Raw genomic sequence first — 25,076 nt, forward strand, 5'->3', positions numbered from 1 at the left:
CCAATGGGATTGCATGTGTGGGATTTTCCGGACGGACCGTGCTATTCTTGCTTTACTGATACACGTGTTGGTCACGTTTTGTCAATTGAGTGCATCGCTTTAAAAAAAAAAAAGAGAGAACCAAGCACATTTGTAAGCACCCACCCCCTTCACTGCACCGCTATATGGTGTTTAATAATGATCTGGTTGTGCAATTATTGTTTGATTGATTACCACTGGGTACTCTCACAATGTACATGTGACTTCTACAGGCCATTATTTGCTAAGACGCAGCCATTAACCTTCATAAAATGGGCAATCTAGCAAAATGCACAAACGTAGGAGTCCCTAAGCAGCCACAAGGTTATATACATATGCTCAAGTTTTCTCTCAAAAGATACAGATCAATGTTCTGAGAAAATGTGTGACCAACTGGGGGCCTCTGAGGAACTCAACCTCCATCTGACTCCAAGAAGCATTTCAGAAGGGCCACGTGACATCTTGAATAGGGGCAGTTTAGTTTAAATAACTAGAGTCACTCCATGATGCGAACTCAAACGATATGTCCTATATTGAACTTCTTGCATGCACCAACAAGGAGAACATCAGGAAAAAGACTGGTACCACCTATTGTGTCTTCAGGGTATATTTCATTTGGGAAAAGTTTGCAAAAACTGAAAAGAGTTCCTTCACAGGCCATTTTCATTCAACTTCAATCTACTTTTGCTTTGAGAGAGGGGTCTTCACTTTGACCTTTTAAACATCTTGATTCAGCTACAGGACATGAATCTGGCTACAGTTAGACTAGGAACAGCAAGGGAAATGGCGCAATGTGTTCTGGAGACTAAACACTGCTCCCTGCATCACTCTTTTCCTTGCACACAAACCAGGTAGTTGTGGAGTTTGGCCAGTGCATTAATGAGGCTCCCAGCCTTAGCTTGTGCAACAAACCCATTCATGCACCCACTAGCCAGTCAACACCATCAGCTTTGATCCTGCTCCAATAGTAACGGCCCAGCCCAAACTACGAGACTGGGTATCCAAGCAGCCACATGTTTCTTCTCACATACGTAGGTGTGAGAAGTTAGTCTGGGTACAAAATGTCTTAAACTAAATTAGATTCTTAAAGAAGGGACTTTGTTTGTCACCTGTTAGCATCAAGTACGTATAAAGTTACATTCACTATAGACTGAGGTTCTAGTCTTTGCCTTTTCTTCTTAACAAGACCCCCTTACTCCTTGCACGCTGCAGAATGGACTCCGGACCCCATCGGATGATGCACTTCTGGAGGCAGACCCATGGAGAAACAAAAACCTCAGGTAAGTGTTAACAGGAGTGAAGTCTGTGTTTGTATTTCCCTCTTTTCATTATCCTGTCCCCCCTCTAGTCTGTAACCTATAAATACCAGACAGCTCACTGGAACAACTTATTTTTTAGGTACTCCCTTTGGCACATTTCTGGCACTCTTAGGAAAACCACCCTTTTCTGGTTGCCAGGCACTAAGCAAGAATTAATAAAATGTTTGCAAATTGGTCCTTTTTTAATCGCATGTCATTTCGCTCAGTTGCGCTTCCTCCCCTTTGTACCTTGAACGCTTCACCCGTAGCTCTCCGTCACCTTCTCAAACACCCCACATGAGTTGACCCTTTCTCCCATTTGTTTGGCCCACCTGAAGTCTCAACAATCCTCTTTGATTGTGGTGGACCTCAGACGAAAAGATGGATGGATCAACCCCCCCCACCACCTCCACCACCACCACCACAGCTCTACTGAGTTCTTTAGAGTGGTCCATGCTCGGCCTGTCTGGTGCCTCCTCACTCCAGACTCCTGACAGTTCCACTCTCCTCTTTCTCTCCCTCACCATGACTCCCGCATTGTACTCCTTCATTGCCCTAGCTGTCTCTGGTTTCCTGATGGGCATCTTCTGTTTTTATACTCCCTCTGGTGTCACCTTGCTGCTTGCCTCTATTCCCCCCTCTCCTGCTTCACTGATGCCCTTTTCCTCCTAACATGCTTAGACAGCTGAGGATGGAAGCGGACGAATGCTGGACTCTCCGTACACTGGTAAGGATGGGCCCTCCGTGCAATTTAGTCCCCTCCTCCCCCATCTAGTTACTGCTGTTCTGTAAAAGTGTTTAAAGGCAGCTGTGAGAAGAAAAGTTCACATTTCCATATGTTTTTCTTTTCTGTGTGTAGTGTCAAAATGATAAGTCTGTAGTGAAAGTATCTACCTTGAATGCAGAGATGTTACCTTTGTTCTGAGCCAACCTGATAAGGAAATGAGGTCTGAGTACAGAATTAACCATCTCCCTTCCAAACAAAAGTTTAACTTCTCCATTGCGCACTTGAGTGCTGAGCATTCCTTTCCTATTACTGCATACCTCTGCTCTTCAGGAAACAGTTATCTGCTAATGAACACGAAAGGTCCATATTCCTGATCCTCAGTGAGCTGACACAGTTCGGCAGTGATACCTTTGTTAGAGGAGTCATTTTGCAAGGTGAAGGGCCTGTCAAAGTTTAGTGTCTCAGCCTCAAAAAACATTCAATGGAGAAGCATTATGTGAGTACTATTGTATAATTTTATTTAAATTTCCTGTCTCCATTACTCTGAATTTTCTGTATTTCATTATTTATTTATTTTTGCTTGCACATTTCACTCAGCGCTACCCAGAGAGCGCTTCTCTCCTCTTCTTCCTCTCCTACTCCTGCCACCGCCACTAGGTTTCTCTTTGAAAATAAGCACTAGATACCCACATCTTGTGTCGTTCGCTGGCAGTAGACGGATGTCCCCCCTTCTCTTCTCCATCGTGTCCCTGCTGCTCCCCTATGCCTCTTCCCCTTCACAGCCACAAAGGAGGGTGACTCCCCTGGATACACTTCCAATGTCACACATTACCTGCCCTTCCCACTCCCACCGGCCGCCCCTGGAAAACTGCTTCCACCAAGTTAACAATGGATTCTTGGATAAAAGAAAATACGAGAGACATTGAGAGTTTCACAACTCTTACCAGTTCCTCCTGGGTGTCAACCAGAGCCAGGAAGGAGCTCAGAGCAGCGCAGGAGCCTTTGGCCGCCGTCCAGTCTCCTTCATCTTCAGAGAAATAGAAACACTTGTTCCGGTACCAGATCCAGCCAACGCCACAAGGTGGCAGCACCTCACCGTCGTTTCCGGTCTCTGCAGCGCTGCTTTGGGTGCCTTTTTGTCTGGGGCTGTTCGGAGCACTGGCTTCCCTTCAGAACTGGCAAAGCAGAAAGTGAATTAAAAATGAGCAGAAGACCATTTGTGATGAAATACAGTGAGCACTGCTATAAAACGTGGGCACCAACAGTGTACTCCAAATGTCTGGCGTGGGAAGGGCCGATCTGGCCTTCAGGGCAATCAGGCAATGCCAGAAGGGCTAGTCTGACAGGTCAGTGTTTGGTCTGATTTTATGGTAGTTTTGGGGCATTTTATGGTCTGCTTGGCCGGTTGTTAGTGTTAATTTCCCTGATATTAAATTAAACATTGTCTGCAGCAAGTCCGAAGCCATGCAGACGTCCAGACCTTGGCAAACACTTATACAATGTGTGTTTAACAAGTTCAAAACTGCTCCAGTTTGTGAGCTGGAGCGTTTCTTTTCTGACTATATGATTGGCTAATGGGGGACACTGTATTTGTTCACCAGATCCATGTCCCTTCCAAGTTCGTCCTGGGCGTGGGAGAAAGTCTTAAACTGCGTTGGATGACAAAAGAACGGACAGGCTGCTTCTGGGTCACAAGGGGCAAGGGTTGGTCACTTCTGCGGTGGTATTCTCAGGACAGTAGCGTAGGCCGATACCAGATCAGCGCAGGGTACCAATGGGGTGGTTCTCCGAGTACATTAAGCCAGGTTACTGCTGGGAGACAGAAAACAAGAACAGGCTCTGCAGGGGTTAATCTCTCATGATACAAGCCCTGCGGGAGTAATCTCTCACAACACAAGGGCGGCTCTGCATGGGTTAATCTATCACAACACAAGAGCAAACCCTATGGGGTAATCCCTCATGACACAAGGGCAGGCTTTACAGGGTAATCTCTCATAACACAAGGCCGGCTCTGCAGGGGTTAATCTCTCTTGACACAAGGGCAGGCTGTAGAGCATAATTTCTCATGGCGCCGGGATGGCGGTCCAGGGTAATCTCTCATGTCACAGGGCAGGCTGTACAGGGTAATCTCTCTTGACACAGGGCAGGCTCTACAGGGTAATCTTTCATGACACAAGGGCAGGCTCTACAGGGTAATCTCTCAGAACACAAGGGCAGTCTGTACAGGGTAACCTTTTATGATACAAGGGCAGGTTGCTACTGGATCCTACATTTGACATATAAGGACCGGTTCCTGCCTTACACTCATGGCACAGGAGTCAGCTGCTTCTCGGGTGACATGGTTTCTTAGGACACCAGGGGAGGCTGTTTCTGGGGTGAAATCTGGACACAAGAGCACAAGCAATGGGAATGGAACATCAAGGCCTCAGGGTGCACACACTCTTGGAAATGTAAAAGATTAGATAGTCCAGTGGGTTGGGCTTTTAAACTAAACAAGTGTGGACCTGGCAAGGTGCATGTTAGAATCAAAGCTGACGCACTATTCAGCCTTTCAAGTTTGGTCAAACAGCTCACAAGATATTGGAATGTAATGACAGCAAATACAGAAGTAACAACATTTGTAAAGTGCACACTGGGTTGTCATTTAATATCTTTGCAACTACGGTGTCAAAAATTGTGATGGCAATATTGTGACTCTTCTTTCCTGCAGATCCTCCTTACAATATGTACATACCTCGTTTACACGATGAAATGCCCGGTTGTCTGGGCACACAGTAGCATTACTGGGGCATGGGGTAATGGCAAAGAGGTCCACGGGGTAAACATTAAACATTAACCCTTTGAAGGGGCGTCACTGTCACTATCTGCACATAAAGTATTCTCATCCTTTGAGTGAGGTTCTGAAGCCCCCTCCAGTGTAGGTTCAGTCGTGGGGTGCACCCACCCTCATGGTGGCATCACTGTCCTCTCAAGAGTCGGAGCCCAGGAACACAGACGTCCGGGTCAATCACCTAAGAGTCTGTCTGCTACGCACTCTCGCGCCCCTGTGGTAACTTGCTACTTTCTCATAACATTGCATTATGGGGTTGGGGGGGTGGGGCTAAAGGAGTGATTGACCGCAGAGGCATCCTGCCCCAACTGGTTTTGGTGCACACATCAGAGCTGGCACCGCATCTGCAGGGGCAGCAACCCTTCAGGGGCCCCCAAACCCTTTAAAGGGGCCACATTCATTCCAATGGCAATGAATATATGCGAGAGATTGGAGACCAAGGGGCCCCTCTGCACAATCACTGGAATCCAGTCTCGGTAAAACTACAGGGGTGGGCCCTCCTGTGATGTCACAGAAAGATTTCTGCATCAGGACAAGAATGGAGAAAGGGGGTTGTGAAATGAAATGTAGCGTGTATTGCTTACAGGTCATTTACAACTATAAATATCCATTTCAAACAAGGAACACCGAGTCATAAATTGTTATTTTGTTTAAAATATATAGTAAAATGCTTCTGTACCATTTGTCCCTCGTTTAATACGAAAAATTAAACCAAACTGATGTCGCCTCCCACATATTACCAACTCTGAAATTCAAAGACTGGAATACATTTATTGGATTCCCTGCAAAAACACTGCAAACGGAGTGAAATCGAACATTTGCGGTGGTGCAAATATATGTCCTATCCACGAAGGAGCCATAAGCGTCGTAAATGGATAGGTTACTCCGATCACAAAGCACAGAGATTGTTTTTGTATTCGTTAATATTCAAGATGCGCTTTCGGTGGCTGGGGCAGTATTCTATTATGCTTACTTTTTAGAGGGCGAGGTAGATAAGGTGCGTTTTGCTAATATTTAAACACTATGTTAACAAAAAATGGTACATATGTAAGCTTCCTTTACATATTTGCATACATTACCGAGGCACAGTGGTCATTAAACTCTCGAATTCTATAAATTGAAAGCAGATCCAGCCACGGCCGCTGGGTGTCGCACGTCTTCCATGAACGAGGTCTGCTTACCCGGGACGAACCACGGACTGAAGTGATCGGTACTCACCCATGATGTACACTGAGAGACCCACTACAGTGATGGACAGAGCAGCCGCCAGCGCCCCACGGAGTCTGCGCACTCGGGTCAGCGCGGTCCTCACCGCGAACTGACTTGTGATCTACAAAAGAAACAGATCTCTATCAAGTTAACGCAATATCCCGAGGGTCTTGTAAATAAATTCAATCATTTTCAGGTGTGGCCGAGAGCTTCACGCTGTCTGTGGGTTAAGCCCTGTGCTGCGTGGTCTGCAATGGGTCTCCGCCTCTAGGCACCCACACAAGCGCCTTGATGTGATCTGAAGCACGCAGACACGCAGGACACTCATTCTGCCTCTCTCAGAGTGCTGTACGTAAGGAGTGCACTGTAACCGATGGGGAGACATTGCCTCCCTCCTCCCCCAAGTCTTTTCTTCTACCCTTTGATTCAACACTTCTGAGCTGTTCCGGATAAGCTCCGAGATGCCCTTTAATTGGGCACACGGCGCCAGTAACCCACAACATTAAATTATAAAATGCCAGCATAGCACGAGTCAGACATTTAAAAACAATCATACGCAGTAGTTCATGTATTTTATTTAAACGTGTATATGAACATTGATTTCAACAGCATTGTTTAGCATACAGTACGCTTTTTTTTAATCCTTAATCTGATTGATAAAATGCAGTTTCTGAAATAATGTGCTGTAGGCTGCATACACGAGGGAAATACGTATTTATGTTAAAAAGTGAGCAGTGAAAAAAGGATGTTGCGTTCTGGCCACTGCTGCCTAAAAAATAAATATATATATATATTGTGTCCTTTTGTCATGTTACTGGTGCTCATGTAAAGTACTCCAATCCCTTTGGGTTGCGTTCACACGTATAAAAACTGTCAAAAAAATACTGACATCACAACCAGAGCTGTCAACTTTGGAACTGGGGAACTAGGTTTATGCGTTTACTTATGCTCAAAAGTCCAGTGATTCCAGATAAATCACTTAGAAATCCAGTGTTTTTATACAGCTCAAAGTCAACTGAAAGGTATTGGAGTGCATTAAACGAACCCCGGTTACCGTACACAAGGTCGCACTCATTTTTAGGCTCGAGCCTGCACGAGCATGTGCTGACGCGTGTGTCTAACTACAGTTGAAACAAAGGCTTTGAGGCTGCCCATTGCTTGGCGTTTGTTCGCTTCTGCGTCAATCTTCCTCGCAGCCTCCCTAATTGGCTAGTCCAGGTGAAGCGTCACTTCCGATGCTCGCTGTTGAGTAGGGACCATGCAGAGACTGAATGTAATCAATGCCGACCTGCTGCCCCAAAGATGCTTGAGGTACTTACTCCCCCACTCTTGCTCCTCCGCAGTGAATAGGGGGGCTGAAGAGGAATGAGATGAGGTGTACGATGCAGATTGAGGAAGGTGGCAGGTTATGAAACAATAATCGGGAAAATGTAACTCTCCCACTGATTCCTCCTGGAGGAGTGACAGACACGGCGCTGAGAGCCACAGTGAAGCCATTTTTGCTTCATAAGTCGCGAGTCTCGCGCATGGAGAGGGTGTCTTGGCATGTCTGGCTGCGCACCAGGGCTGGGGGTCTGCGCGCGGGTGCCTGAGGGTGGAAGGCTGGCACTTAGTGGTGCCCGGAGGTGAGAGAGGGATCAGTGACTCACCTGACACAGCGAAGGTCTTTGTAGTGTTGGGGCCCTAGGCCCCCATGCTACTAAAATGAGACGACACGGACTCGGTTTCTCAGTGGGTGAGACTGGCCCTGGGCACGTGCGCCCGGCCCTTTTTACTGCCAGGGTCACCTGACCGGTGACGCCTGTGTTGGGTGGGTGTGGGGTGTATGTGGGAGGCCAGCCCTCAGCAGAGAGGCTGGCCGAACACTAGAACGTGTCCAGTAGGACACTACATTCCTCCAAAACTTTGAGGAACAAAAAACAAAGTCCAACCTGCAAGAGAAAAACACAGTAACAAAAGCACCACCATCAGTCTCTCGGCCTCGAGAAGGCAGGCCGCAGGATTGCAGTGGGAAGGTGCAGCTGGAAGCACACGTATCCTTCTGCACGATTTAACCAGTCACAGCCGGGCACGAACACTGTGTGGAAGAGGTCCAGACTCTGACAGTCAGATGGTTGGTTAAGTGCCCCACTGATGTGTTGTGGTTCAGTCCTATGGGCACTCGTGGCGAGGCTGGTGGTGTTTACAGTTCAATTTGTTCAAACAGGGCGTGTCATTCGAATTGGGCGTGTCATTCGAATTGGGTGTGTCATTCAAATTGGGTGTGTCATTCAAATTGGGTGCATCACCCGAATTGGGTTCATCACCCGAATTGGGTGCATCACGAGTGTTGGTGGAGTCCACTGTGAATCTGCTTGCCGAGACATCCTGGCTTCACGAAGGCCAATCCCTTGAAGACGGATGACATCTGTGATGGCGTGAGGTCCTCCTCTGAAACCTTTGTACGTTCTGACCCTCTGATGGCAGAGCTGCTTCCAGACCACCTCTCGGTTTTGGATTCTTCACTATGGAACGTCCTCGAGGCCTTTTCGATGGGTTTGCCACAGGATAGGCATGGACTGTGCTGGGCTGCGTGTGGGCCATCTGCCGGCCGCTGCAGGCTCTCCGACAGGAGCCATGGTCAAATCATTCGTGCAACCACAAGGTGGCTGTTCAGTGGTCAGGGAGCTTGCCAACCTAGACCAGGTGTAGGTGGGCTCTCGGATTGTCTTAGGGAAATTGTCTCTCGCGTTGCCAGGAGGCTGTCTAGCTGGTGTCATGTTATTTCACTGAAGACAGTCTTGGTGTGCTGTGACCTGTGGGGAGTCTCCATTGCACAGCCTGTCTGTCTCTTTGACTTCATCGGTGGGGCAATGTCCAGTCCTCTCTCAAGCTTGAGAGGCCCCTTGTCTGGGTTGTCACGGGACTGCTTGTGGTCTGCGCTGGGGCTGCTTGTGTGCCACATAGGGCAGCTGCAAGACCTCCTAGGAGCCACTGCCTGGTCGCTCGTGCAATTGCGGGGGTAGATGGGTCTAGGTCACGACTTGCTCTTGTCACAGAGAGCAGGATACAGACAGGGCGAGCACTTAGTCATTGGTTGACTGGTTCTTCAGAGAATTAATGCAGTGGTGTAGGACTCCAGTCTGGTTGTTTGACTGCTCCTTTGATGGATACCGTGATGCACATGGCAATGATGATGTTTGCCATTTGGTGACCTGGACGACAAGTGATGTTGCTGGAGTAAGGGTGATTGGAGTAACTTCGTCACAGTGAGTGCAGTCTTTCTTTTACTCATGTGCAGATGCTAGCAGTGGTGCCATCTGCTTCAAGCAGCCTGTGATAGGTGGCTTGGATGGTCACACTTTGACGCGTGGGGCAAGTACGCGGTTTGCGCATGGCGTCTTACATTTGGTACTCCCGCTGACCTGTCTCCAGTGACGTCACCGCACCCCGTGGCTGTCTTGTCTGTGGGTGCACTCTTCCTTTGTTGTGGGAGTCCTCCATCTCTCCACCCTGTTGATCTTCCGTTCTTGTTCTTCTGTGGTCGTCAGGTGTTGCAGTGTGACAGGTGATGTCACACAGTCTCCTTTCTTCCTTCTTCATAGCGTGGTGCTACGCCACGCTTTCTTCTCCTTTATTGTGGCGTCTGGCCACTTGTCTTCCTTTCGTGTGGACCTTTCGAAGGTCCTGTCCTGCCGAAGGACTAGGGGCTCATCCCCGTGTTGCAGTGGTGGCATCGTGCCACTCAGGGTGTGCGACTCTCCTCTTGCCTGCTGCGAGTCACTGCCGACTCCGTCTTGAGGCAGTGTGGGGGAGGACACTCCTGTGCTGAGTCTCTGGCCCGTTGCAGGGCAGTGACATAGGGTCGCTTTCTTTTCCACTTCCTCTTCACTTGAGGGCGCAGTGCTTGCACCTCAAGGCAGTGCTTTCTTGGCACTGGGTCTTGCTTGAACCTGGGTGTGCTTTGCAGGGTTGGTCGCTTCTGATGACCACCTGTGTGATGTGCCTACAGTGGCCATCTTGTGTTGCTGAAAGGCCGGCTGGCACGGCCTCTTGTCCCGTGTGTTACGTCACGCTCTTGGGTGCTCTCTCCAATTTCGCAGGCGTTGCCTTAGTCGTCACGTTCTCTGACGCAGCTCTCTGCGCATGTGACATAGTCTCCTTTCTGGGTGTCCTATGGTAACGCCTGGCATGTCCCTTTCTTGTTCTGCGGTGATGTCCATCACTGCTGGGGCAAGTGGCGTGCTTTCGGCAGTGGTGGCGGACGGTTGGCAGGGGCTGCGCAGTCCATGCGCGCTCTCCTCGTGCCTCACATGGCACTTGCGTCCATTTCTCGCCGTTGTAGCTTGGCTGGGACAGCTGCAGTCTTCTCTTTCCCTTTTGCAGCGTCGCCGCATCGCTTCCTTCTTCTTCGCCGTTTCCATCTTCTGAGTCGTTTCTGTCCACGGGCGCACTCTTGGTGTGGAGCAGTCACTTTCTGAAGGTTCTGCTGTAAACTTGCCTTCCAAGCTTGTTTTACCTTTAAAACAGAAATAGGGTGCAGTACCAACTTTGGCCACTGGATGCCAGTAGTGCACTTCTTTTCTAGCTTGAAGACAGTCTTTCGGTTACCGACCTTATTTGTTTCAACAGATGTGGTGAGGAGTGCATGCTGCTGAGAGGACTTCGTCATGCTGGTGGGGGCAGCAGGTACGTGCCATTATAGTTGTCTCCTCCCTTTTCTTTTCTCTTCTCTTTCTCTCCCTTTTCTCTTCACGTTTTTTTTTTGGAGCTGCACAGCCTCGTTTGAGGAGGCATGCAGAGGGCACACATTTCAGTGAGAGGGGGTGGGGGGCTCCGGGCACTGTTTTTTTTTCCTGTAGGTGCGTGTCAGCACCTTACAGCTTTACTCCACATGTTTTTGGGAGGTGGGGGTGCGGCCCTTGGCAATGTATATGTATTCAGTGCGTACCTGCACCATGTCATTTCAACTAACTTTCGGTGCGTGTCTGCACCTCTTTTGCTCGGTCCCGACGAGGGTTGGTGGGGGCGGCTCTGGGCATTTTTATGTCTTTTGTGGTGCACACTAGCACCATCACGGATCCCTTGTTGCGGCCGCAGCAGCCGTCCTTTGTGCTGCGGGCCGTTTTGACAGCATTTTGGGGGTGGGGGCAGCCCTGGGCAAATCTTGCTCGGTGCGCGTTAGCACCAACATGCAAAACGAAGCGGAGGAGACGGCCCGGGTCGTTTTCTTAGTTCTTGGTGCACGATCGCACCATGTCCTTCACTCGCATTCTTTTCTTGGGGGCGACCGGCCCCGGCCACAACTTGGCTCTTTCACTGACCTTCCTTGCGGCGCGCGACAGCGCCATCGCCCCTACACTGCGCAGACTGAGCAGCCTTGTCTCACGCTGCGGGCTGCATTTCAGCATTTTATTTTGAAAAAAAAATGGGGGAGCGGCCCTGGGCTTTTCTGTAATTCCGGTGCGGGACAGCACCGTTGCACCACCCTCCTCGCGCCCGCAGCAGTCCTGGCAGTTCTCTCTTGCCGGGCTAAGACGGGGGGGAGGGTGTAGTGGCACATTTGGGCAGCAGCAGTCTTCCTCGCGCTGCGTGCCATTTTCTTTCCCCGCTTGGCGGTGGCGGACTTCCTCTACCGCCAGGCTCACCTCTTGCCCGGTAGGTTGTTGGGCAGTCTTCTCGGTCACTTACTGCCTTGCAGGGCCATGGCAGGCAGGCAGCTGCCGGGCACCTCGCGGGGGCGACAGTGCCCACGCTAGATGGTCAGCATGCTTCGCATGTTCTTTCTCCCCTGAGGAACAGCGAGGCGCTAGGTTGCAAGAACGTGGGGTAAGACGCCCTCGTCGCCAATGTAGTGTTGGGGCCCTAGGCCCTCATGCTACTAAAGAAACCACACAGTGGTATGGTAGGTGGAACTGGCCCTGGGCACGTGCACCTGGCCCTTTTTATTGGCAGGGTCACCTGACCGGTGACGCCTGTGTTGGGTGGGTGTGGGGTGTATGTGGGAGGCCAGCCCTCAGCAGAGTGGCTGGTAAAACACTAGAATGTGTCCAGCAGGACACTACACCCACCTCGCTCTTTAGCGCCACGACGCGCTTTGTCCCGGTGCTAGGCTTTCATCTGATACCATAGTGCGCCCCGTGAGCTGCAAGCAGGGGTGCTGACAGCGCCCCCGCTTCTCTTACTACTGAGCTGCACCCCTCTTTACCCGGTCCCTCGGGGGCACTTTAATGCTCCCCTCTCCTCGATGCTTTCCGTTTTCTTTTAAAGACGCCGTGCCAACTCTTGTCCGCCTTTTGTTTATATCGAAACCTCCTCAATCGAGTTCCCTTCTGTACCTTTTCATGCTCAGTTTATTCAGTTAAAGCTCCGCTCCTCGCCCCCTCTTCTGCTTTCACACCCCTGCTTCGGGATAACATGTTCTCTCATTCAGAATGACTCTCCTGGGTGTCTCCTGGCACACTCCACCTCCACCAGTCAAGAAAGTATTTTCTTCCTCACGACTTCCTCTCACTGCCCCCCCAAGTTCCACCCTGTGCCCCCTTCACGCCCTTTCCCTCGACCCAGACTCCAGAACTTTGCCTATTCTTGGATTCAACATTTGTTCGTCCCTGCCAACTTTTCAGTGCTTATTTCATCCTGGTTTAGGCTGCTTCCCACAAGTACCCACAAGCGCCTCTGGTGCCGGTACAAGGGAATCCCGCCTTCTGAGAATGAGACAAAGCATCCGCAATATGCTCGATTCTGGGGATACTGCGAGCTTTAAACACAATGTTCCATGCAAAAAGTGTAAAACTGGTACCCTCAAGAACTGAAAAACCTTCACACCACTCGCAGCACTAGGTGCCGGCAGCCACAAGTGCAATGTCACTAAGGGCGTCCGTCCAACCCACCTGTACCCTGAGGGCACCGGGAGGCTCCTTTTAAACCATCTCCAGGGCCGAGGCGTTTAGATTTATTGTCAGCTGTAGCTTGGTCGAGGGATTCTCTCTTTACCAGTCTTCAGCTGCGAGCAGTTCTTGTGTTTCTATGCCAGTGTCCATGTTTGCCATCCCCCTCGTTGTTTATTTGTGTCAGGTGAGTGTCGATGCATTTTTTAATATCTTGCTCACTGTGTCTGGAATATGGTACGTTCCCGATTATGGGCCCTCCGCACCCGGGCCCTCCGCACCCCAGTCCTCTTCCCTCCCTCCTCCCCGACAGTTCTCATTCTAGCCTGGCGACAATCCAGGAGGAGGTGGGGGCAGGGGGAGGTGGGGGTTAAATTAACAAAAAAAACAATAGACAGGGGAGAAGCGTGCGAGGTCTGTGGCGAGAGCGAACCCCTCAGTCGTTAGGCCTGGGACCCCGAGGACACCATGAGGGGTAACTGGGCCTCGCGCTCTGCTTGCAGGGCTCACACGAGTGAACTTGTATTTACCACCTGCAGAGGTTGTAACGTTTCTAATGGTAACTGAAGACAGGGCGAGCGCAGTAGAGTGATGTTTGCGGGACTGATTTTCTCCGGTCCATAAAGGTGTGTGGAGCGTGTTCGGAACTATAAAGGCGGATGAGGCCTCCCTCATACCCACTCCTCGTCATTCGGAAGTAGGCGCTATGAAGTAAAGTTTCTCATAGATGCCAACAACTTCCCTGCACCCGCCCGAATGTCTGACTTCATCCCAGACCCGGCGCGTTGGACCTCTGGCCCTGTCTGATGCTTGTGTTTACTAGAGCCTAGAAGACATGGCTTTATAGCGCTTTACGGAGATCCGTGTGGTTATATCACTGATTGAAGTAATGTTTCTCATACATGCCAAAAAATATCCCGGGTACATACTTCAAGGGAACAGCAGTCAATTAACTGCAAACCCGGGGTAGGACTTGATAACGCGTCCAGCCCTTATAAATTACCTGTACCTGGACACGTTGGAGGTCGGTGAATCTTTTAACCGAGTCGGGCTCTCCTCATCCGAGAATAGTCGATTCGCTCAAATCAATAATCAATAACTACCATAATCAACACTCGATTCTCAATATTAGATCAGTATAGTACATCAGAAATCAATAACAGTTGGTATTTCGGCGCACCATGACCTTTCAGTCATGAATAACCACACCAGTTTATTAGAAGTTAGTGAATTTATTTCTCTATATTAACAAAGCTAACACAATATATATTTGTCTCAAAACCAAATGATACATATATATGAACATTACTAGCTGACAATTACGGTGGAAGAAACGCAATCTACGCAAAATCTGAACAATAATACATTCAGTTATAGCAATGCAAATCACTAATAGGACTAATTGTATTTGACTGATTTCATACATTTGGTCAGCATAACAAGATCTCAATTTGACATGGTACATCGAATGAAACCCTCAACTAACCTCTAATTAGCATTGGCATGTGGGGCTTCATGCAAAACGAATTTAGGCAACACAAATTTGGAAAACTCCTAGCTTGGGCTCTATCAAAATAGCAGTTGGTACCTAAAAGGAAAAACACAATGCATAATACATTTATCCTTTCATATTTACCAAGTACAAACAGCATTCAAGAATGTCTTCGTCCTTCAGGTACCGGTTGATCAGCATGGGCAAGTTAAAAGGGGCAAAGTTAAGGGCAAGTTTCCTTGCAGCGGCAAGGATAATGGGGCAAAGTTATTGCATGGGCAAGACGGGGCAAATCAAAGTTAAAGTCTCTAGGGTGAGAATTCTCAAAGTCTCTTTCTCTCAGATAGAGAAGAGGGCATCAGGGTGTCGTCCAAAATGGAGTCTGGCATCAGGCTTCAAACTGGCATAGAGGAAAAAATGGCTGATTTCTCTTTGTTCAGTAGGTTTAAGTAAGAAACATTCCAAATTCTGCAGGTTCCTTCATTGGAGGGTTCATAGGTTGGCTTCAAATGGACCAATCAAAATTGTCTTTTACTAGCACTCATTTATGCATAGACTGTCCTTGGAGCCTTGGAACACAAATTGTTACATGGTTTGCCAATTATTTGACTATCTGTACCTTCATTGTCCGCACCTGCAGAGACTGACCTTGTATCAAAGGGGATGAAACCGGCCTGGTACAGAACCTTGAAGATAAGTGCATTACTCGTCTCTACTGGAAAAATACAACTTCAAGCAAGAATACATGTTTCATTAGTTCAACGAAAACCACGCAGTTAGAATTTGAGACCAGGCAACTAGGCCAAAGCCTCTACTAAATTTAAGCTAAGCGAAAACAGTTTTTAAACATGAAAATCATGGCATACATTTGCAATTATGACGGATTACTACATTTTCAATACTTCATGATTAATAAAGCTCAATTACAATGATGGCAAACTACCCAGAGGGCACATTTTCCCTCGTACATTATTTCTTTTACTAACACCACACTATACTATATGATTTGAATACACAACACGCGTGAATATATGTAGGACCCTCCTTTTCTGCGTCATCAATCCCTCCTCTGATGACTAATTATGTCATCACATCAAATCTACCCACAAATTTTATTCCATTAAAATTATGTATAGTAATTTGGCACCTCAGTCAATTCCCTTTTTCTTTTAGTCCCTTTTGATTTTTCCCTGTAAATTTCTACCATTTTATTCTCTATTTTCTCTTCTCTCTTCCTTTGATTCCTTGCTTTTATTATTTTTATAGCTTTCCATATCCCTCATGGGCTTAATATACAAATTAATACTATCAAAATTCCCTTTATTATTTTCAATAATAATCCGTTCCAAACGTTGCTGAGCCAATTTCCCACTGAAGCAAATCCTTTTCCAACTTTCTCCCAAACTCCGGGTTCTTTCAGTTCCTTTAAATCTACGCTTTCCTTGGTTAAGTTTGTAAGCATGGTTCTAATTTTTCCACTACTATCTGGTATATAGGTACAACAGTGACGCGTACCAAGCATTTTGCAAACGCCGCCATCCTTTGCTAAAAGAATGTCTAAGGCAAGCCGATTTTGAAGAGTCATAGCTCTTTCTGCAGCAAGTTCAGCATCCATCAGGATTATAGCTCCTGAAAATTTTGTCAGCATGTTATCCACAATAGTAGACAACTTTCGTATTTTAATTGAATTCAGTATGACTCCCACTGAAGGAATCAATGCTCCAAATATATCTCCTACCACACCAGAAGCTGTCTCCCTTTTCTGAACATGATGTGATTGTGACAGCTTCGGAAATTTCTTTAAGTCGTCTAGTTGGTAAACTTTTGGGAACACTATTCCCAAATAACATCTCCCATACCATCCTCTAGGAAGACGATAATAGGCATTGAGTCCACAAATGTAATATATTCCAGGAATAACTGGGTCTTGTCCATTCAGCATGAATGTCCATTTGGGTTTAAATACGTAAGTATGTTTGCATTCACACGTTCCCACAAAAACTGTGTCATAATATGATTGAGCTCTATATATACAAAATTTCCCTACATGCATTGTATCTAAAGCTGTTTTCCCTTGTGTCTTTATAGCAGCAAAAGCATAATTATCTACAGATGTTCTTTGGTGTAATTCCCTTTCTAATTTCTCCTTCATTTCACTTCTCCTGTCATCAGTGCGATCTAAGAAACTAATTTCTACTGGTGAAAGCAAGCATGTAAGATTTTCCCTATGTGCGTGAGCTGTGTGAAAAGGCGCCATTGGTTCGAAAAATTCCCTCATTAATTTAGCATTCCAATCTTTAGATATTTTACTCAGATGCAAAATTATGGGGACATACGCAAAAGTGACATCATAATTTGTGTAAAAATAATGAATGTTCGTTTGATCATAAAATCTAGACGCTATAATACTACATGTAATTCCATATGTAAGAGGCATGCTGTGATACGTTACCCCTTCCACTACTGAGGTAGGTATCTGTGTACACACATAACAATCTTTCGCATCCATGGTCTCAACATACTCACTCAGCAAGCGATAGAAAACGTTAGATGAAAGTTCCTTCTTATCATGCAAGTGTCTCTCGTCTTGTTCGAGTCTCTTTAAAGCTGTTAGTTCAGTAACAATAATAGGTTTAGAAGTAGGAGCATCATTAGTCTCATTCTCACTGTTACCATGCATTCCAAGAATTACCACTACAATTATTAGTGCGCATGCGGTTATTAAACCTATACACATGTATTTACAACACTTCATTCTATGGCCCTGTATAATGCAACTAGTCATGATCTGTATAGAATCAGAAAGTTGAGGACACTCTATAAAGCGGATTTGCAGATATTTACAAAGCTGAACGAGTTCAATGTTCACGCAGTTTTCTTTAGCAGCTTAGTCTCTTATCGGTTAGCAGCGTTGTCTCAAAATCGGTTTCAAAGTCAATCAAATTAGCAATGTCTTAGCCGGTTGAAAAGTCAATCAGGTTATCAATGTCTTCAATCGACAGAGTCCATGAAGTTTTTATTTCCAAACTGAAGTTCTGTCTCTTCGTTTTCGAGACTGAGGGATACGAACTCGTCTGACCAATCGTTAGTGGCCAAATACGCCCACTCCGGACCAGAATACCTTTTCCTCGGTATTCTCTTTCTCTTCAATTTTGCATCTCTTTTCGACTCTTTCGCTGGTACTTTCTTCCTTGGCCAAATCTCCCTCCTCGCTTGGTGCTGGTACCGACAGACACTTCCTTTCTTTTCTCTTTCACCTTTGGTCCTTCACTATCGGTCAAAGTTTCTCTGATTCTCAATTTTACTGGTGATATGCTCTGCCTTCTTTTCGCACTGGGTCCACTTGATGGACCTGCGAGTTCTTCCGAAGGAGTTTGAACAGCTTTGTTCTGTCCTGTCTTATCTTCTCCCTCTGGGAGGTCAATCAGGTTCTCCTTTTCCTTTCCTGTATCGTCTGCTTCTGGGAAAGCCCTCCTCTGATCAGGCTCTCCTGCTTCTTCACTTGTCTCAAGCTCTTTGTTACCGTTATCTGCTTCAGGCTCTTTGTTGCCTTCAGCTTTTTCAGGCTCTTTGTCACCTTCAGGACCTTCGTCACTCTCTGAAGCTCCTCCTTGGTCTTCCCCAAGTGAATCGGCTGCTTCGTCTTCAGAAAATATTTCTCCTTCCTCTATTTCTATTTGTTCGCTTCTTGATCCCCTTTGCTCTGTTCCAGCACTTGTTACTTTGTTACCAGACACTGGTAATTTCAGCGCTTCAACTTCCTCATCTGTGGGGCACGACACCCTCTTTGTGTGACTGGCGTGAATCCAGTTGGGAACTCCCGCACACTTCACAGCGGTGGTAGTTGTCAGAATCACTTGAAAAGGTCCTTTCCAACGGGGTTCCAAACACGACTTCCTCACATGCTTCTTTATCACGACCCAGTCACCTGCTTTCAGGGCGTGTCCTGGACCTTGGATCAGTGGCAAGGTGGTTGCCTCCACCTGGTGAGAGAAAGAGCGAACCACATCAGCTAGACCTTTGCAGTAGTCTAACACCATATCATCTGTAATATTCAAAAGAGCATTTGCAGGAACTGCAGGGAGTCTCATGGCTCTGCCCATGAGAATCTCGTGCGGGGACAATCCAGTCTTTCTGTCAGGGGTGTTTCTCATTGACATTAACACCAAAGGCAATGCGTCAGGCCATTTTAAGTTTGTTGATGCACATATTTTCGCCATTCACATTTCAACGTGCCATTCATCTGCTCCACTAGACCTGAGGCTTCAGGGCGGTAGCTACAATGCAACTTTTGCTCAATGTTCAGCGCTGCACAAAGTAATTTTATTACTTCATTATTGAAGTGACTTCCCCTATCTGATTCTAAAGAGATCGGGAATCCGAAACGTGGTATTAGCTCTCTCAAGAGTAATTTTGCAACTGTGAGACTGTCATTTCTGTGTGTAGGGTATGCTTCAATCCAGTGACTAAAAATGCACACAACCACCAACACATACTTCAAGCCTCCATGCACAGGCATCTCAATGAAGTCCATTTGCATCCTGCTGAAGGGACCCCCTGCCCTTCCAATGTGGCTCAAATTTACTACTGTTCCCTTCCCTGCGTTCATCTGTTGGCAAATGACGCAACGATGGCAAACTGCTTCAGCAACTTGACGAAATTTGGGGTTAAACCAATCAGTTTTGAACAGTCTAATCATGGCATCCCTCCCAAGATGTGCCTGCCCATGATAAAATCTGGCTATCTGAGTCAAAAGGCTGTTTGGAAGAACAAATTTCCCTTCATTTGAAACCCACAAATCATCTAGTCTCTTTACACATTGTGATTTGGTCCAGGAGAGTTTTTCATCCTCACTGACATCATTCTGTAAGGCTTTCAATTCATCCATTGTATCTATAACTTTTAAGGCAAATACTTCAATTGGCTCTAGTTCTGGCTCATTTATCAAGCTCCACTCATCCCTGAGCAATATACAGTTCAATGCGCAAAACCTTGCGACTTGATCTGCATATCCATTTCCCAGGGAAACATAGTCTTGTCCTTTCGAGTGTGCACTGCATTTTACCACTGCTACTTCTCCTGGTAATTGAATGGCATGTAACAATTCTTTTATTCTTTCACCATTTTTCACTGGTGATCCTGAAGAAGTGAGGAAGCCTCTCTGTGACCACAATTGCCCAAAATCATGCACTATTCCAAATCCGTACTGGCTGTCAGTGTAAATGGTGACTTTCATTAAAGCAGAAAGTTGGCAAGCTCTAGTAAGGGCTACCAATTCTGCCACTTGTGCAGAGTAAACTCCTTGAAGCCATGACGCTTCTAGAACACCTGTTACAGTACATACAGCATATCCTGCTTTCAATATTCCCAGTGCATCTCTTAAACAGGAACCATCAACAAAGATAACTTGATCATTTTCTTCCAATGGAGTGTCTTTGATATCAGGCCTTGGTTTGGTGCAAAATTCAGTCACCTGGAGACAGTCGTGCTCGATGTCTTCAGCGTTCTCAATTTCGGCATTTTCACTGGGAAACAAGGTTGCTGGATTCAACGTAGTGCACCTTTTCAGCTGCACATTAGGTGATCCCAGAATTATTGTTTCGTATCTTGTGAGTCTATCACCAGTCATGTGCTGCGTTCGGGAACGTGTCAAAAGTATCTCAACTGAGTGAGGGACCATGACTGTTAAGGGGTGTCCCATCACTATTCCTTCACTCTGAGTGAGGCTGATACCAACTGCGGCTACGGCACGCAAGCACCCAGGCAGTGCTGCTGCGACCGGATCCAAAGTAGCTGAAAAATATGCTACTGGTCTGTTCACGCCACCATGGGCTTGGGTCAAGACAGACAAGGAACATGCATCACGTTCATGACAAAACAATGTGAAAGGCTTTGTGTAATCAGGCATACCTAAAGCTGGAGCCCTACACATACATTCCTTTAACTCAATAAAGGCATCCATTTCATCTCCTTTCAGCTCAATTTCATCCAGCGCCTCCTTCTGGGTCAGTTTCAGTAAAGGTTTCGCTAGAGTTGAGAAATTGGGAATCCACTGGCGACAGTAGCTCACCATTCCCAAGAATTTTCTCACCTCCCTCCTCTTCTTTGGTGGACTCATTTGAAGTACACTTGTTATTCTTTCCTTCATAATTCTTCGTGAGCCTTTCTCTATTTGGTGACCCAAATATTTCACCTTTTTCTGGCAGAACTGTAACTTTGAAGGGGACACCTTATGTCCATTCCTTCCCAAATGGTTCAATAGAGCAATAGTGTCGGCTGTACAGTCACTTTCTGTCTTGGATGCGATCAGTAAATCGTCAATGTACTGTACTAGGGTTGACTCGAATGGCAACTCTAATGCTTCCAAATCTTTCTTTAGAATCTGATTGAATATTGATGGTGACTCCGAAAATCCTTGAGGAATTCGACACCAACTGTAGACTCTGTCCAAGAATTTGAAACAAAAGAGAAATTGGCTGTCCTCATGAAGAGGCACAGAAAAGAATGCTTGTGACAAGTCGACGACTGAGAACCACTCAGCATCGCAAGGAACCTGAAACATTATCACAGCTGGATTCGGTACTACGGGGCAACATTTTATTATTATGTCATTTATTTTTCTCAAATCCTGAACAATCCGAACCTTTCCACTTGGCTTTATCAGTCCCATAATTGGTGAGTTACATGGGCTGCTCAACACTTCTTTCAGTACTCCCTGTTTCACAAACTCATCAATGAGTTGTGCGACTTTCATGAGAGTGTCTTGTGCCATATGGTACTGTGGGGTCTGGGGAAAGGTTACATTGGGTTTTACAGTCACTTTCACAGGTTCCACTCCTTTCACCAATCCCACCTCCTTCCCGGTCATGTCCCACACTTCTTTTCCCACCGTTTCCCGTAACTCAGCAGGAATATCTGCTTCAGTGATCATTGGATAAAGAGTAATCAAGGGGTACTCTTCATCAACAGTCTCCACTTCGTCTCCCCCTACACTGTCTTCTTCCTCCCCATCACTGCTTGTCTGAATTTTAATTCTAGTGTTTGAACACATAATTGAACATCCCAATTTGCACAATAGGTCTCTCCCTAGCAGCGATATTGGACTTGAGTCACAAATCACAAATTTATGTGTCCCTCGATAATTGCCAATTTGGACTTGGACTGGATCTGTAATCGGGTTTGTCAGGTACCTATTTGCTACTCCCACCACTTGAACTGTTCTCCCTGAAAGTGGCAAATTTGGTACTTCAATGCTCCTGACAGTAGAACGAGTAGCTCCTGTGTCAACCAAGAATGAAACACGATGACCCATAACTCTTCCCTCCACATACGGACCCTTTTGATCAACTTCCAAAGATGCTGCAAGCACACAATTTCCCTCCTCATCTGAACTTTCACTCTCCCATATATCGTTTATTCCATTCTCACTGTGTAATGGAAATTGGTGTACTGTGTCACTTTGACTCATTCCTTGACCCGTGACCTGTTGAGGAAGCATTGCTTGCTGCTGATTCATTGGTGCCAAGGGTATTTGCATTTGCTGATTAGGTACCATAGGAAACTGCTGTTGCATTGGCTGCAACTGTGTCATTTGTACACGAGGCATTTGCACCTGTTGCGGTTGCATGGGTTGTAAACCCTGCATCTGATTTATATTATTTTGAAAATTTGGGTTCGGACCTCTCATTTTCGGTCCTCTCATGGTCTGAAATGCATTGACATCATTGTTTTTCTGACCTACACCTTCCTGCACCATCATTGGGCACTCCCGTTTCCAATGCCCGACGATGCCGCACGTGTGACATGGCATCACCTTTTTCATTGCCTGTATACCATTTGGAATCATAACAGTATTTAAATCAGGACCATTATTCACAAAACCTCCTCGGCCTCTGCCTCTCATTTGCGGCTGAAACATAGCATTTCCCTGTTGCTGCTGCTGTGGCATCTGTTGTTGAAAACCTTGCAGCCCTTGCAAACCTGTCTGAGCTGCTCTAAGCTGCATCACCATCACCTTTTCTTTCAATCTTTTCTGCTTTGTCTCTATCTCATCACTGCAGTATTTTGCATAATTCAACACTTCGTCGATCGACTTTGACTGCCAACAAATCAAATGCGTTTTAATCATCTGGCTGATTTCGGGTCTCAACCCTTCCACAAATCTGAACACAAAATGGAGCATGTCCTTTGCCTCAATTGTCTCTGTGCCACTGTAATTCTTGAATGCTTTCAACAACCTCTCATAGTACGCATGTATAGATTCCTTAACCTCTTGGGCTGTTCTGTCAATCCTTTGCCAATCCACATTTTTCGACGCAACTTTTGTCTTCAAGTGCTCGATCACCTTGTGGTACAAACTCATTACCGTGGGTGATGGTGCACCTGTGTCCCTATCTCTCTCTGGTTCACTCGTCGGCCAACCTACAGCTCTCTTACAGTCTTCCCACAAATCTGCCGGAACCACAATCTCAAATAATGTATTCAGGTCTTCCCAGAGACACTTCGCGAGTTTCACAAATCTATCTGTCTGCTGATACCATTCAATTGGCTTCTCCCTCAATTTGGGAAAGTCATCTGTGAAAGACTGAATATCGCATCTATGCCATAGTACGTGTACAAGTTTTCCCCCTGCTGTCTCTCTCATCGGTAGCATAGTTATCAGATCGACGTTCTGTTGCGCTTTCTCATTCCGTTCTGGGGTACTTTCTTTCTTTTTATCCTTTTTCTTAACCCATCTGCTTTCCCACTTGTCTAAACATCTCCAGACTTGTGCACTCTGCAGTATCTCTTTAAGGTGTGTCTTCATCCCTGCGGATCTCATGTGTTCGAAATCTTTTGTCACAAAGTCTAACCTGTAACTTCTGCTCAGGTGTTTAGTCTTACCTATGTCGATCTCATTTCTGTCTGCAATTTCTTGTAACTTCTTATGTATAGTGCTTACTTCTTTTGTAATTCTAGGACACAGATATCTCAGCTCTTCTTCTGTGTATGACTCTAATCTGTTCAGCCCCATTGTTCCCTCTACCAATTCATCTGCCTCCATACCCAATCTTATTTTATTCAGGTATTCTTCTCCCTTTCCGCTGGAGGTACTCTGTGGGGAATTCAGGCTGTTGAACCACTGTGTCAACTGTTGCGCGTTCAGTCCCATCAGTGTAGCAGTTACATCGACTGCCACTGATGGTTTCTGTAATGTTTCAGTCTGGGAGGTTAACGGTACTAATAGTGGTGGCTGTGACCTTACCACGGTTGACGGAGCACAAATTGGAATTGGACTAAATTCCGACAAGGACCCAGATCCATTTGGCAGTGCCACTATCGGAGTTGTTTCTAGAGTGGTTTCTATGCATCTTCTCCCTGTCCCACTCTGTACCATTAACCCTTGGTCGCATGTGCTTGAATTTGCCTGTATATATAGTGGTACTGGCGGACCTACAGTAATAGGCAGAGATATCGTGTCTGGATTCTGTCCATTCCCTGAATTCTGTGGCATGTTAATCCCTACATTATGGTTCATCATTGCTGGCCTACCTAACTGGTTCTCTGTTGCTCTAGTATACTTCGGTCCTTCTTGTGCCTGTTTTTGGGGCTTCAAGAACTGCGTTGATTCTCCTTGAATCAACATCGGTCTCTGATAACTCTGTCCTCCCTGCGCCATTGAATCAGAGGTCATGTTGTGCTCATCACAACAGTGCCTTTGAACCTGCGGCTGAAAATTATCAGCAGGTTTCAATGTAGGCACATCGGGGTACATTCTCTGAATCTGTGGTATATGTGGTGAGAAAGGCATATCAGAAGTACTTGGCTTCTGAGATATTCTCAAATTTGGTGTTACATTACCCTGTGCTGGTTCTGGAGGGGCAGTACTAATGCTCGAGCCTTTTTTGCTTTCCACGTATGGTGGCGGGCGATCATTCAGCAATTGTATAATGAAATCCTCATCGTCTGACTCTTCTCCCCTTTTCGAGTTCTTATTGCTCTATTTCTGGACTGACCCCTGTTTGTCTTATGGGTAGCTTTCCTTCCTTCTGTCTCTTCTTCTTCAGCAATTGCCGGAAATAATTTGATCCCCTGCAATACATCTGATCTCCAAACCTTTTGTGTGGTGTCCCACCTAGCATCCGCTAGTGTCTTTTCTACTTTTCTTATTCTGGTCTCAAACTTCTTTTGTTGTTGGTTTCTAGCTATCAGCTCCCAAATTGCTAGTGCCTCAAACTGCGCTGGTCTTGGAGGTACTTTCATATCGTATAGCGCAAATCTCAGATTTTCCAAAACCCTTAGGTTAAATGACCCATGTATCGGGAACGCTACACTCCCATGCTTCTCTGTTAATTTGCACCATTGTTTCAACCAAAGACATGGTGCTACACCCTTTTCTTCAATGACAATGTAAGCTGGTGTACCCTCAGGTGGTGTTTCCTCTCCTACATTTGCCTTAATGTAAGCATCTCCCCTCATGGCACTCTTAAATGCCTTGAAAAATTTCATCTTTCCGTTTCTTATTTTCTTAAAATATGTAATCAATAAGTGACTTTAATTCCCGGAATACTCTTCGCTTGCCTTTCCCCTACCAGTTGCGCTTTGCGGACTGCGTCCAATCAGTGCGCGACCCTTCTCACCAACCGACCTATCC

Source organism: Pleurodeles waltl, chromosome 7, assembly GCF_031143425.1.
Source record: "Pleurodeles waltl isolate 20211129_DDA chromosome 7, aPleWal1.hap1.20221129, whole genome shotgun sequence".
Classification (NCBI taxonomy): Eukaryota; Metazoa; Chordata; class Amphibia; order Caudata; family Salamandridae; genus Pleurodeles; species Pleurodeles waltl.